The sequence below is a fragment of the Vicia villosa genome, linkage group LG4 (genome assembly GCF_029867415.1).
Source record: "Vicia villosa cultivar HV-30 ecotype Madison, WI linkage group LG4, Vvil1.0, whole genome shotgun sequence".
NCBI classification, from domain to species: Eukaryota; Viridiplantae; Streptophyta; class Magnoliopsida; order Fabales; family Fabaceae; genus Vicia; species Vicia villosa.
In genome coordinates this window covers 57,529,203-57,546,416 of record NC_081183.1, presented here as the reverse complement: position 1 = coordinate 57,546,416, position 17,214 = coordinate 57,529,203, and positions in this window count along the sequence as shown.

Genomic DNA, 17,214 nt, shown 5'->3' with positions numbered 1-17,214 from the left:
TCCAGACCATGCTAATATACCTCTGAACTTGTATTCGGTGATCCATATTTTCATATTAGACTGAAACAATTATACTATTACACAATATTTCATTTCCAATTCATACTAGTACATTTTGTTATCTATTTTCATATTGGCTAAAAAATTAAGAAAAGAAACAAAACTGAGTGGCACATCCCTTTAGAAGTCCCCGCCCCCTTTGATAGTCTTATGGGGCGCCCACCCCTTACTTGTGTGGCCCCCGTCCCACTTCCTTGGCTTAAGGGGCGCTCACCCCTTACTTGTGTGGTCCCTCCCCAATTCTTCTTCTTCCACCATATTTCTTCTGCTCCTACTAATTTCCATAATTCATTCCACTTATAAATTCATCGAGGCCATTATCACCATACTCAGTATTACATTACTGAAACTTCAATTTATACCAAATCGACACCGTATAATTTTCTTTGGCAACAACATTTAATTGACAGAACCAGTTTCTTATCGATTTCAAAACATCACAACAAACAACACTAAACACGGACAACAAAACAACACCAATACAGATATCAACACCAAAACAATAGTAATTTCAGCAACCCAAAATCCCACATATCATTTATCATAATCCTGGTTATAGAGTTTGATCCCCACCCTTACCTTGGATTGGAGACTGGCCTACAATTATCCGATTAAAATCTAGCTTTTGCCTCATTCCCTCAACCTTGCCTCTTTTCCTCTTTTTCCTCCTCTGCAACTTTTTCCACGATCAATCTCAGTTCTCTAAAACCTTATTCCCTTCTCAATTAACCAAATTCTCTTCCTTTAATATAAACCTTGTATTATTATTATTTCTATTGGGCTTAAGCTTCACACCCCCATATTTCTATGTCAACCGCCAAAACAAGCCCAATTAAATAATCACTTCATTATTTCACCACTGGTAACTAAATAATTAATTCCAATAAGATAATTTAAAATCCAATATTTCACATTCACTTCATAATTAATCCATTATTTTAAAAATAATTGATTAAATAATTAATCAAATTATTTGGGGCGTTACAATTCTCTTAACAACAGTTAAGTGAGGTTCTTCAGGATTTGATTAGAGTAACACATAAGCATAAATGGAATAAAATGGCACGTCTAGAATCAATCAGATAGATAGAAGAAACAATCAAACCATGTCCTTAGCATCTGGTTTACCTTTTTACTTACCTCAACCTTGTTAGAATGCTTATTGGATACATTTGAGCTTTAGCATGGTTTCATCCACTCGTATATGGCTTCTTCAGCAGAGAATAATCCATCTGATTTTTGAGGGGAGTCATATCATCTCTTCTTATGACCATTTTCAACTTATTTCTAAACTTTCATAGCATTCCAAAAACATACTTATCTAGGTTAAATACATGCACAAAGATGGATGCTTCTTAGTATATGAGATGATCCCTAAGCTCCTTCAGAGGTGTTGGATGGAGAGCCACTTCAAATCTTTATGAAGGTTCCATTCTTCAAAAATTCCCTTCAGCGCTTACTTGATATCAGTTGAAAAATCATTAGATTCTGACTTAGATTCTTTCCCAAAATCAGATGTCCATGTGCAACAAAACTTCATTGATCAGATTTTCTGCAAGTTAGCTCTAGTTGACTTTAGAACTTTCTTCTGATGAGCTTCTTTTAGAGCAAGATACAATCCTTTGATCAGAAGCCTTACTAGCTTCATATAGTCAAAATGGTATTAATACATCTATAAAAGACATTCTATTTAGATGTTTGAAGACAAATATCCATTTGTTTTGATGTGGCCTTTTAGTATCTTCTGTTGGATGGCAAGCACACTACATCTTTAGCATCAGAATCTTCTTCAAATTCTTTGTGTCCAGAGGCTGATTTGAAACACCCATTTGTCCTTCTGACACACTTAGATGATATTGCCTAAGGGATGAATATTTCATTTGAATCAGAGAAGAGAGAGCTCAATTTCTCCTGGTTTTTCTTCTTAGCATGAAGAACCATTTGAAAGATAGATTGTTGCTGGCCTTGAATCTAGCTGCAATAAATTCAAATCTTGCCATCACTTTTCTTTTCTTCTTTATGAAAAACTCAACAAATAGATCCAAATCAAACCTTGATTTATTTAACAAGCATGTTTGTCCCATGAGTCAGTCTTAAAGAATTAAATACAAACTTAGTCAAGTCTTTATCTGAAATATTTTCATACTCACAAAACAAATGACTTAGAGCAAAAAAGAAATTTCTTGACCAAATGAGATTTGTATGAAGTTCTCTTTTGGTTATTGACATACTCATTGACAGTTATATACTTATGTTGATGCTCTTAGCACAACATTAACACGACTTTATTTAGATCATCTTTCTTCATATTCTGTAGTTTTCGTCCTTTGACCATTGAAGAAATTTCCATTGAAAGTTGAAGGTCTTGCTGAATAGTTGTTATTTGTATAAGAACTATATTCATGATAAACATAGTATTGTTCACTAGTACTAGCACTAGTACTAGAAGAACTATCATAACACTCAACAAACAATTTTTTCTCATCGGGTCATTTTCTGTACCACTATTAGGTGTTTAGCACAGACCGTGCTCTGATACCAACTGAAGGAAAGAAAAAATACACAAGAAGAGGGGGTTGAATTGTGAATTTGTTCGTTTCTTCTTTTTATTTCTCTTGACACATTCTGAATACATGGTTCAAAATATGTTTTAGTGGTAACAATTGTGCAGCGGAGGATAGTTCAATTTTACTTCTTTAGAGTATCTTGACCAGCTTCTGAACCAAAGGATTAGGTTCTGATACAAAATTAACTATTAGAAGTAGAACTAACAGCTCAGAGACAAAGAGTAAATAAAATAACACACAAAAGTTATCCAAGTTCCTCTACAACTGAGAGTAGTCCAATCCCTTTGTCCCATAAGGTATTTTTCACTATAATTAAAACCTGATTACAACCTACTTAAGAAACTAGCTCAAGACTTCCTTGCTTAATCAGCCTAGAAAGAGACTTCTGCTCAAGCAACCTAGTAAGAGACTTCCTTTGCTCAATCAATCCTGAATGAGACTTCCTTGCTCAAGCCCGCATGCAAGAGATTTCAAATTCTTTAATAAAAGAATCTAGTAATAGCAACCATTTTGTTTATATGAGTGCTTCTAAGTTAAGCAGATACACAAGGTTTACACTTTGAGCAAAATAAATAATGACTAGCTCCTAAGTGACCAAAAATTCAGTCGTCTTCTTCTCCTTTTTGCATAGACGATCTTCATTATTGTGTCTTGCTGTTATATTGATCTCTTGATCATATTGACATTGTTTCTTCTCTCATTGAGTCTCTTACTCTGTTGTGAATATGACTCACTCTACTTCTTTTCACTCCATACTTCCTTTCACCCTTTAGATAGAATGTTTTCTCTCTTTTTGTTCTCATATGTTTTATTCGTTCTCTCATATTCTCTTTAAATAGATAATGAAAATAAACATGTTAAAGAGGGAAAGATTAAATATTCAAACAACAAAATAGTCGTTTGAAGTACTATAGCCAGAACCAAGTAAAGTGAAGTTAATTTCACAGTTAGTATAAAGATGTTGAGAGGATCAGAGTAGAGTTGTGTTTGCAGTGCAAAACAGTTAAAGAGAAATGAGAGTGATGATACTGACAATGTTACTTTTTCTTGATTGGACATAAGGCAGTGTACCATTGTCACGAGATCTTCTTTAAGATATCTTCTGATTAGGAAATTCTCATAAAAGTTTGTTGAAGCTTGATCAAAGTCACTATCTCCTTCATACTTAACTTATAGAGTCAGAGGCTTCTGATGGAATTTGTTGAAACTTGGTCAGAGGTTAGAGTATATCTTCAGAACTTGGTGAGAAGGAGACTTCTGAGATAAGTCTGAGATAATCTTTATCAGAACGTGTCTAGATGATATCTTTCAGAATCATTGACTTGATAAGGACAATATCCCTTTCAAACACGGGCTTCAGAAAATATGCTGATGAATCTTGTTTAGTGGTTGCAAAGTCATTTCTTATGACATAGTCTATTTTCTTCCAATGATGCCAGTCTTCAGATTCTGCTAATCTTCAGATACTGTATATGCCTAACTTAGTATGTGATGCATTCAGTTTGACTTCTTCAGAGTCAAATTCGCTTTCTTTAGATATGCATATTCAACAACCTTGTTAGAGTACCGATTTTTTTCTCTATACATTAAATAATTTGTTATCAATAAAACTTGAGGATAGTTAACGACCCAAACTTGTTCTAACAACCTTACTTGTTGAGGTATTTGAATTGAGCGCAAATCAATCATATTTCGTTCTTTTTCTTTATCCGTTAATCTACAATCATAACTTAACTAGCAATTGAGCTCTTTGTTTCTACTTTTATCTGATTTTTTTATTTCTTTTGCTTTTATGGTATCACTGGTAAGTAAGCAATATTGTTATCTAAAACAAAAATTTAGAAAATAACGGTTCATTAATTCAAAGCAATAGTACAACTGATAATAAGGGAAAAGCAATAAAACTATAACATTTCAGAACCTAAAACAAAAAAGGGAATACATCAGAGGAAAATATAAAGTTTGATATATGATTTTGAGACGTCTGAATCACATATCGCCATCTGGAAAAAGGAAAAAGGATTAAAGTTAATCATATCAAACATCAAAGCCTGATGTTCTTGCTTTTGGCTCAAGAAAATTTCTCTCTCTCACGTGCCTTTTTTTTTCCTTCGTGTTACCCGCCTCTTATCTCCAAAATAATTCTCCATATTTTTCATTATATTGAAGCATCAAATAAGTTTGGAGTAGTCATGTGATGGCGAAATTTCACCAAAACTACACTGAATTTAGGATCGAAGGATCAAATTAGAAGTTTGAATTACCAACTTTTTGTTTTGTTTTAAGTCATCCATCAATTTTATGTTGTATGTCATTAGCTTGCCTAGATTAATAGGCTTTCCTTTCAACAAAGCTTGTAACCTGTACACCTTACGCAAAATAAGTTCAAAATAATTGGAGGCATTATCCAAAGTACGTACAAAGAATGAACACCAAGATTTTGGGATTGATTGTAGATTTCCAGTTGTTAGCCATGTTGGGTTTTGGTCTGGTTTCCTGATCCATATTGTGCTTTGTTGACAAATCTCTTCCAACATTGGTTCTTATTCCTCATCAGATGGCCGGTTCTACGACTGCCTCCTTCTTTGAACATAACATTATTGTTATGGTTGTAACCCCAACATTCTATTGTTGGAAACAACATTTTAGTTTATCTTTTTTCCTTGAATATATGGCACAAAATGGCCTTGAGGATGGTTGAACATGTTGGCGTAGAACTCCAACGCAATGGTTTATTGTTTTCCTTAATTAAGCTGTTATGACGTCCCCAATTTCTCCTTCTTAGTTCTTTAAAGAAAATTAGATACTCTTGAAGTTCTGCTACATCAAATTCTCTTTTAGGACTGAGCTTGTGATTCTTAACTTTTAGCCACCTGTCAGCATGAACTTCACTTGAAAATTTGGTAGAAGAGAAAGATATTGTAGGTGCACGTTGTTGGACTGATTCGTTGGTCGATCCCATTGTTATTCTTCACTTGATTGGTGGAGCCATTACTTGATGAAAATTTTAAATTTTTTACCTGATGCGTTGCCTTCCATTAAGTTTTTTTTTAACATCACTAGCTTGATGATTCAAATTTAAGGCCCTACTAATACCAGAGATAAGTTCCCATGTGGAATTTCTCCTTCTGCATAATGTTTCATCCTTTGACCATTCACTTTAAATGTGTGTGCATCTCCAGGGTCTTGGATTTCCACTACACCATTCTGTTAAACTTCTTTGATTATGAATGGCCCTAACCATTTGGATTTTAACTTACATGGGAATAATATCATCCTTGAGTTGGAGAAAAGAACTTGTTTCCTAGGATGAACCTCTCGTTGAACCAAGTTTTTATCATGATACTGCTTTGTCCTTTCCTTATAAATTTATGTGTTTTCATACACATGGAGCCACATCTCTTCTACTTCATTTAGTTTTAAAAGTCTCTTTTCTCCCGACTATAATCTCATAAAAATTCAGAAACTTCATTGTTCAATAAACTGTGTTCCAGTTCCATTGACAATGACAAATTTTACTGTATACTAGCTGATATGGAAAAAATCATAGATGAGTTTTGAATGTTGTTATATATGCCCAAAGTGTGTCATCCAGCTTCTTTGCTAATTTTTTTCATGAAGTTTCCACTATCTTTTCCAAGATTTCTTTTAGATTTCTATTAGACACTTTGACTTGTCCATAAGTTTGAAGGTGGCAGGTAGTTGATACTTTATGTTTCACATTGGACTTCACCAATACACCTTCTAGGAATTTATTTCAAAAGTGCTCCCCCCATCATATTGAACAAAACTCTAGGTACTCAGAACCTAGCAAAAACATTATTTTTCAAAAAATTTATGATACTATGGACATCATTAGCTACACAAGCTATAGCTTCAACCCATTTGGTACACAGTCAACACAATCTAACATATATTGATGATAGTAAGATGAAGGAAAAGAACGCATGAAGTAGATGACCCAACAATAAAAAGGTTCTACCTCTAGTATTCCATTTAAGGACATCTCATTCTTTTTTTTTTTACATGTGTTTTAGTATTGTGGACATGTTTGAACAAATTCTTTACAATTCTTAAACTCACTAGGCCAGTAGAAACTACATTAGAGAATTTTCGCTGCAGTTTTCTCCCTATTATGGTGACCTCCATAAGTTGAACTATGGTAGTGCCACAATATACTTTTTCTTATTCATCTTCAACACATCTTTTTAAACCATCAAGACTTACCTTCAATGTTCATCTCCTTTTTAGTGACTTCAATATTTTCCAGTCTTGAAAGATGATCAAATACTAGATTTTTCACTCCTTTCTTATCTTTGATTTCCAAATCAAATTCTTGCAACAATAATCATACGAGCATTCCGGGCTTAAAGTCCCCTTTTGTGAGTAGATATTTCAGAGATAAACTTGCATAGATACGAACATAAATCATTAGTGTTAGGAACAACCAATAAGAAAAGAGAAATTTTTAAATTTATTTAAAATTTAACGTCTTTTTTAATTGGATTCATGGGGTGGTTGTGATTAAGTAGGAGAGAGAAAAAATATTTTTATTTTTCAATTAATAAAAATTTGTGATTGGTTGTTTGTAAAGCCACTTGTTATGTTTGTGTTCATGCAAGTATTTTTCGATATTTCAATTATGTGTGATTTGTAAAAACAATAACCTTGGAACCAATTAGATAAGAACAAAATTTTCCTAATGTGAATGCCATAACAAATAGCTCCTTTATATGTATTGAATAATTTACTTTATTTTCATTAAAGATCTTGCTAACATAGTATATAGCATGGAAATATTTCCCAGACCATTGGCATAATACCGCTCCAATCGCATAATAACTTGCATCACACATAAGCTCAAAGGAAGTTCCTAATTAGGAGAAACGATTACAGGCGCGGTAACCGACTTTTATTTAATTACAATAAACGAATTCATAATACCAGTATAAAAAAAACTAATTTTTAATAAGGAGATTGCATAGAGGTTTCGCAATTCGTGAAAATAGTATTTGAAATGTCGATAAAAATCGGCGTGTCTTAACAAACTTCTCACTTCTTTCAAATTAACAGGAGGTGGTAGTTCTTTTATTACTTCAAATTTTGTTTGATCCACCTTAATACCCTTTGAAGAGATTTTATGTCATAAAACAATACCTTTGCTGACAATAAAATGACTTTTTTTTTCTAGTTTAAAGCAAGGTTGTTTCAATACATTTCTCTCAAACAAACATTTAAAAAAATAAGGCATATCAAAGGTATTTCCAAAAACAAAAATAAAAAATTATCCATAAATACCTCAATGAAGTTATCAATCATATCTGATTAAATAGAAGGCATACACCTTCAAAATGTGGTTGGAGTATTGCATAGACTGAACGCCATTCTCTTATAAGCAAATGCATCGAATGGGCATGTAGACATGGTATTTTCTTGATTTTTTAGATCTAGATCAATTTGATTATATCCTAAGTAAGCATCCAAGAAATAATAGTAAGCTTACCTTTCTAATATCTCTAATATTTAATTCATGAATGTTAGGGGAAAATGACCATTCCTTGTTGCTTGATTTAGCCTCCTATAATATATACACATCCTCCATCTAGTAATTGCGCGAGTCAGAATTAACTCATTCTTTTCATGTCATATGACTTTATTCCTCCATTATTTAGAACCACATGTACAAGCCTAACCCATGAGCTGTCCCAAATGGGATATACATGCTTCGAGTAACTTAAGCACTTCCTTTTATACTACCTCTTTCATTGTAGGGTTAAGTCTTCATTGAGGTTGAATTACTGATTTTAATCTTCTCTAAGCTTGATCATGTGAATATAATAAGCTGCATTTATTCCCTTCAAATCAGAAAATTTTCATCCTAGTGCCTCTTTATTCTCTCTTAAAACTCTCTTAAGATTTTATTTTTCCATCCCCGATAAAGAAATACTGATCATAGTTGGTTGTATTTGTTGCTTTCCCAATAAAATATATTTTAAGCATGGGGTAGCTCGTTTAAACCAAAAGTATTAGACCGTTGAGTTTCTTCGAATTCTGAATTCTTGCCCTCAATCTCGCTCAACTCTTCCACTTTTCTTGGAATCTTCTCCACTTCATATGTTTCTAGTGGCCACACAACTTATTCTAATTATTCATCTTGTTCCTCTTAAATAGTATTAATAGAATTTAAAATGACTCTTTTGATAGACAATAGTGGTAGCTAACTTTTGATAAAATTCCTAAGTTATTTGTTCGACTACATCCACTTGATAACATTGAGGAATTTCTTTATGATGTCGCATGGCTTCAAACACATTAAAATTTATCTACTTGTTATTGAATCTCAAAGTAAACTCCCCAAGTTCCACCTCTATCAAAGCTTTTCCCGTGGCTAAGAATGGCCTTCCAAGAAGTTGAGGGATTTTTACATCCTCGTCCATATCCAAAATAACAAAATTAGTTGGAAATAGAAATTCCTCCACCTTAACCAATACGTCTTTGAGCACGCTATAAGTATAAGAAATATACCTATGGTAAAAAGTGAGTGTCATCTTGATTGGCTTATCTTCACCATGTATAATCAAACTACTTCATCATAGATAGAGACATTAAGTTAATGTTTGTCCCTATATGATAAAGTGCATGCCTGATCTTTAACTTACCAATGGTACAAGGAATATTGAAATGACCAGGATCTTTGAGCTTTGGTGGAAGCTCTTGTTGGATGATTTTACTACAATCTTCTGTTAAAGCTATATTCTCATCATAATTTGGTTTCCTCTTTCCGTATGATAACTCCTTCATAAAATTTGTATACACCAAAATTTTCTCCAAGGCTTATGAAAAAGGAATGTTAACTTGAAGCTTTGTGAATAGTTTCATGAACTTCTTGAATTGCCCTGCTTTCAACTCCTTCTTCAGATTTTGTTTAAGATGAGGTATGGTGGCTTTACATTATATGGGAGTCAAGATTTTATTCATTTAAAATTTTCTTCTTAGTTCTTCTAAAGAGTGAGTTTCTATCAAAGAGATGATTAAATGTATACCCTTTCTCATGGTTTCCTCCAATTTCTCACTTTTTTCTTCATCTATTTTTTTCTCTTCTTCTACTTCTCCCTTATCTAGTAGTTCCCATTAATCGCCCAGTTCTTCTTTGAATTTGATTTCTCCTCACTCCCAAGGTTTGGTGTTATAGGAATAACTATGTTTCTTAACTAAATTTCCTTGCAACTTTGATTCTTGGTATTGTCTAATTTATTAACGTTGGAACCTCCACATGATTATGTTGCAAGTTATTTAAAATTTGTCCAATTTGTGTCTCTAGATTCGTGATACATGCCTCATGATTCTTACTTATTACTTCCTGGTTCTTGCTCATGATTTCAAAATTATTTTGAGTCATCTTCATGAAATGGTGCAGGTTTCTTCTAAGGGATATAGTTTCCTTAGTTGTAGATTTTGTGGAACTCCTGGATTCGCCACTAGACTCTGATAATTACTTCACTTGAAATTAGGATGGTCTTTTCACCCAAGATTGTAAGTGTTATAATAAGATTTTGATTTGTAAAAATTACCAGCATAATATACCTCCTGAGGGTGTCCTTCTGATACACAGTTACCATTTTCATGTCCTTCTCCATATAAATAATGTAACACCCCAAATTTACCCCGCATTTAATAGGAAAATTAGAGTATAAAAATCTCAAGACAAACATCGTGATTGAGGCGTCACATTTAATAACTTAAACAACACATCAAATCATGTTTACAATCATAGATACATAACACATATAACGGAGGAATCATGCTTCATTAAACTTTCAAACCAAATAGTTCATAATATCGTAGCGGAATTCAAATAACAACATAAATCCAAATCATAACATCTTTGCCAATATTGAAACAACTATCCACCATGTCTCAAAATAAAGAGAACGACAACAAAATCCAGCAAGATGAAACAACATAATCAAAACAAGCGAACATCCCTCGAGTGTTACGTATCAGAGCATAGACACACCGACTCGAGCTATAAGGTAAACGACTACTCCACGTTGTTACCTGCATGTTACCAACAAAGGATAACATTCAAACAAAAGGGGTGAGATATCAAACAATATAAAGGAACGTATGATAATATTCAAAGCAAAGAAATATCATACATAGTTCACCACTTCTCAACACATATCATCTTATAACATTTGATCACACAAAAAGTTCCAAAACGACAACAATCTTATTAATCAATTACGATAATATATTCCAAACCACAATTCTAATTTCATCACATCATAACAAACATCTCATCATTCTAACATCTCAAACACATTTCAAATTCTATTCAAATGTGACTCGACTAATGCAAATGCATGTGGTACCATTTAGAGTAAAAGTCCCACCGTCTCAAAATTTGTCATTGGGCACAACGTCGCTATTTGCCATTAAGTCCACCGTCGCTTTTGCCATTAAGGCCGCCGTCGCTTTATGCAATCGATATGACTCAATGAATGTAACATCCACACGAACACCACATTTACAACACGTCACAAACATCGGCTAAACATTATTACTTTTATAGTAATTCATCACTTCACAATCACGTCGCTATGTTGTAACACCATACAACCATATATCACTTCACAACAACAATCACAACATCAAACGATACAATTCAAGGAAAGGTTTGCAAAAGTTATTCAAATCAATTTCATTAGATTGGAATTAATTTCATCTTTACGGAGGTTCAAATGGTGCGTTAAAGGGACACCCGAGTCAAAAGATACGAATTTTCAAAGTTGGAAAAACTGCCAGCTTCAGCAATGTAACCGATTACATCCCCTGAATTTGCCTCTGTTACGCAAATTTTACACTATGTTACCGGTTACTTCAAAACATGTAACCGGTTACATGACGTCCAGTAGCCTAAAATCCCAATTTTTAAAGGATGTAACTGGTTACCCCAAAACATGTAACCGGTTACCTTACTGAACCAGAGCCAAAAACCAGAATTTCCACTGCTACGAATTCTACTCCCCAAAATCCCAAAAACTCAACTCTTCCATATCAAAACATCATTTTAAGTCATGAAATTTTAGGTCCAATATCAATATCATACTTCTATTCAAATACACATGTCAATTGCATCAATTACACAATAAATCAAACATCAATTTCAACATTTACCAACACATCAAGATTTCAATTTCTCACATAGACATGGGTATTTAGGTATACAATCAAATGCTACTATACATACAATCTAACCCACCCTAAACATCATCATACAACCCTTTATCATTAAAGAATCCCACCCCTACCTTGGGTTTTGGATTGAAGCCAACTCTATCTTCAAAACCTAGCTTTCTCCTCTTCTCTTCTCTTCTTTCACAATTTCACCAAATGAGTTTCTAACTCTCTATTCTCTAAAACCCTTACTATCTTACAAATTTCTAATGGGCTCTAATTAGCACATCTCAATTACTAATACCAACTTAGGCCCAATAACTAGTAAACTTTCTAACTTATGTTATTTACTAATAATTCCCAATAAATAACACAAATATCACATAAGCACATAATTATCACATAATCTAACAAATAATTCACATAACACACATCAAAATAAAATACGTAATTAAAAGCGGTCTTACAAATAACATCTCAATACATGTACATGACTTACATTTTCTTGATTCATGTAAGCTAGAGTTTTGGTCGCCACTTGTTTTGATAAATATTTAATTTGGCTAACAATGGAGTGTGCACATCAACCTCTATAACACCTTTCTTTTTTGAACCCCTTTCACATGTACGGTACTCATTATGATACATGTTCTTGATAAGCTTTTTTACTTCGTCCTCATTCTTGTTCTTCATTATGCCTTCAACTAAAGCATCAAGAATTATTCTAGTTTGAACTCTTAAGACTCTTGTGAAATGTTGCATCTGCTCCATGATATACATATTATGATTTGGACATTTCCTCAACAATAGCTTGACCCCCCTAAACATCATAGAGACATTTCAATTCAGCTTGCTCAAAGCTGGAAATTTTAGCTCTTCTCTCTACGAGTTGGGAATTAATATATAATCACTCCAAGAATTTGTCTTTGACTTCTTTTCAAATCTGGATTGTACCGCTAGGTAAACACTGCAACCAATCTTCAGCTCTTCCAATCAAAGTGAATCCAAATAACCTAAATTTTATCTAACTATCAGTTTCTCCTTCACTCTTCACATCGATCAAGTCTAAAAAACATGAGAGATGCTCTGATGGATCATTGATCGTGCTAAAATCAAAAGTATTATCCTTCAAACCTGTTAGAACGGCATTCTTTATGTCAAACGCTATAGGATTTGTTGGTTAGAACCTAAGAGAAATTTGTCATGCATCAGTCCTTCTGCAAGAGTCTCACGTAGTTTAACTAGGTGGTGGATTTACCATAACTATTGCTTCTTAATCATTCTCGCTATCAGATAGTGATGCTGACACTTCTTCTTTTAAAGTTTCTTATGCTGCACGTGTTAATCGAGTTGCTTTATGAATTGCTCTTGTTGTTTTTTATACTTCCTCCGTCTCAAAATAAATGTCGTTTAAGGTTGTTACACACAGATTAAGAAAAGTAATGATTGAGTCAATAAAGATAACATTTTTACAAAATTACCCTTAATTACTATTGATTGTTATATATTGTCTTGACTTGAAAAGAGTGTAGATAAGGGGTAAAGTTGATCAAAGTTAATTAATGTTGCATTGAAAAATTAAATAGACACTTATTTTGAGACAACTTTTTGTGTCTAAAAAGACATTTATTTTGGGTGGGACAGAGGGAGTATCTCATAATCGAACAGTGGTCCTTGGAAGTTGTCGCCTCACATACAAAAAAACACAAAATTATCTTAGTAGCACCGTTCAACAAAAAACTAATGCTAAAAAATTTAAAACTAAAATAAATTTAAATTAAAAAGAAAAGTGAATAATTGAAAATAAAATTAAAACTAAATCACAAACTAATTGCCTTGTTGAAGTTAATGAGCAATCTCCGACAACAACGCTAAAAGTTTAATGGAAAATTTTAGAAAGTGAACTACAATATCGTCAAGTAGGGAGTGTGCAATTTCAACACCACAATTCGAAAGTACTAAATATTAATAAACTAAGGGTTTATTGTGAAAAGTTTGGTTTTAGAAAAACAAAGTAAATAAATTATTTTGAAAATGTATCATATATAAAAGCGATCAGGTGTTTTTTTGAATTTGTTAACTATCATTACTTGATAATTGCGTCTCTTTTTTTTAAAGATAGTCTTTTAGTATTACAATGAATTAACATATATATATATATATATATATATATATATATATATATATATATATATATATATATATATATATATATATATATATATATATATATATATATATATATATATATATATAGGGGACGACTCAAGTGAGAACACTTGGTTATTATGAGAAATGAGAACAATGAATCACGACCATTAAATTTTAATTTTGTTGATTTTAATGGTCTGGATTGATTTCTCTTTCTATGATCCTTAATATTTATTTTAAATCAAAGTAGAAAGAGAAACCAATCCAGTCCATTAAAATCAACAAAATCAAATTTTAATGATGATGATTCATTGTTCTCATTTCTCATAATAACCAAGTGATATATATATATATATATATATATATATATATATATATATATATATATATATATATATATATATATATCCGATTCCTTGACGTATAATATTCTCTTTTAAAAATAATCTCATAATTTCTTAGGTGAATTCAAAATCAAAATAGGTTATAAAATATGTTAGTTCATAAATCACAATATTATAATTTTATATTTCTAAAATAATTAGAAATTCTAAATAATTTACTTATATCAGGTTTTAAGAATTATGGGTAGTAATCAACAAAAACCTAAATTCAATTTGTATATTCATCAACATACAACAAGCATTACGGTCAAATTTTAGTGAGTAATAATAAACTCAAATTAATTAAACACTACTCAGCCAATTATATTGTTCGAGCAAATAAAGTAAATATTATCTCAAACAGACCTAGTCTAAAGGAAATTAACCTTCAAGAATAATTCCTTTCCCAAACTCCTATTTTCTTTCTTTTTTTCAAATATCTCTAATTTTTCCTCCAAATTCAAGTATTTCTTCGTTAACTTCTAATAAAATCGTTTTTAATTACTAACAAAATACTATGATTATAGAATGTCATTATGCATCCAATAACCTTTAACATATTATATAGATCTTTTAACAAATTGTAACACATTTTGGTCAGTGTGACATTTTCCTCTTTTTCACAATTCATGTAAGCAAACAAAATTAAATATATCATCGTGGTAATGATATCAAGGAACTCATCCATATCTAGTTGGTCTTTATTAATGTTTTTTCTTTACCCACCTCCCTATGGGGTCACCCCCAGCGAAAAACCCAGTTTACCCCTGCTTCGAAAATGAACTTCCGAAGTAATTTTTTTTTTAAAATTTTTCTCAGACTTCGGAAGTTCATCTCCAAAAACACCAAATGGGGGGTGTTTTCGGAGATGAACTTCCGAAAACACTTTTTTTCAGATTTTGGGGGGTTTCGGAAATGAACTTCCGAATTATGCAGAAACTGTGTTTTTTTTTTTTTTATGATTTTGGAATTAAAGATAGACGGCAAATAAAATAATCGATATATAAACAGAAAATACTAATATACTAAAATGATAAGAAAAGTGATATATACAAACCGATCCGATCCAAATCCAAATAATAATAGTGTACGAAAGATACAATCCGAAAACAAAAAAAATAAACCCGCCCACTACTGGGTATGCCTAACCCTCTCACCCTGGGCCCTCCTCTGCCGCCTGTATGCCGCCGCACGACCCGCATCAGTGACGATCTTCTCCATCACGGCGACTGCCTCTGGACCGCCCTGATGAACGACACCTCGATCCAACGCGTCCCGCCCAAGCATCTCTATCCGTTGGAAAATCGGCAGGAGATCAATGGCGTGGTCATCCTCGACCTGCTGGTTCTCCAGGATCTCCTCGTGTGCTGGCCTAGAAGCGCCGGGAGCGTCGGGTGTCAGTAGAGGATGTGACACCCGATAGAACCATGTGACGTACCCCTCCACACTGTGCCAGTCCTGGGTGACCCGCATGCGACGGTACTCCTCCGGTACCACATGATGCTCCCAATCGTCAAATATGGCAGTGAGCTGCACTCTGGTCACTGTGTCGGGAGCAGCCTCAAAGGGTGACCTGGGTATCATCTACACAAATCCGAACTGCCGCATGCACCGCTCAGGGAGAAACCGGACCATGATGGTAGTCCCGCATGCCAACCAACCAGAATATAGAGATATGCTGTCAAAGGGGACAATCTGAGTGTAGTCGCTGAACGGCCTCCAGGTGACGTCGTCGTGCATCGTGCGGTCCAAGTACCCACGGTATGGTCCCACCGCATTGTTCCCCCTCTGGAGAACGTATCTGGCGGCCATGGGCATGGCGTCAACGTACGCAGGATCAATGTGGAAGCCGTGGATGCGGGAGAAGTAGGAGATGATCCAGCTCTGAAACATAAATAAATACGAAACATAAGTAAATACGAAACATAAGTAAATACGAAACATAAATAAATACGGAACAATTAAAATGAAACGTACCGTGAGTAGTGTGCAGGATCCGGTCAACTGCCTCGTCCTCCAGTTGGAGGCCTCATTCAGCTTCTGGTATAGGTATGCCAGAGTAGCTGCCCCCCAGTTCCACTGGTGAACGGTGGTCAGGTCCATGAAGTAGCGGAGGTAGGTCACGTCGACGTACCTTGCACTCTTGTCCACAAAGACTGCAGCGCCTACCACATGCATGTACCAGCACCGGAGAGCGCAACCACGGTGATACTGTGTAAATAGCTTGTCACCCGCCTCCTCGGTATCGGCCGTCGCGTCCAGGTGGTGCTCGAAATAGCGGCTCAGTGTGGTGAACCGGATATGAGGCCCAGATGTCGTGGCGCACTCAAAGTCAGCAGCTTCGGGCTCCATACCCAAATAGAGCGCCATCCACTCAGTGACTACGACCCTCTGGATCCGGGAGTGGGTCAACAGTGGCCCCCTAATCGGCAGGTGGAGAAGACACTACACATCATGCAAGGTGATCGTCATCTCCCCAACCGGCAAGTGGAAAGAAGACGTCTCCTTGTGCCACCGCTCCACAAAAGCCCCCTGCATGCCGTGGCTGATGGTGGTGTACCCCGCCATGCAGAGCCCACTGAGCCCTGAACCTCTCACAGCATCGTTAAACCACTCGGCAGTCGATTTAAACAGACTGAAAATCTTTCGGGCATGGTTCACCATTTTCAACGGATCTCTCTCCTGTTACAAAAAAACAAATAAAAAAGTATGTTACATAGACCGGTTAAATAGACGGTTAAATAGACGGTTAATAAAATATTGAATAAACGTCTAAATTATAAACGGTTAAATAATATAGTCGGGCAAATTATAAAAAATACCTCTCCCTTCCAGATCCGCCGAGCGACGTGGTCGTGGTAGGATATCAGCAC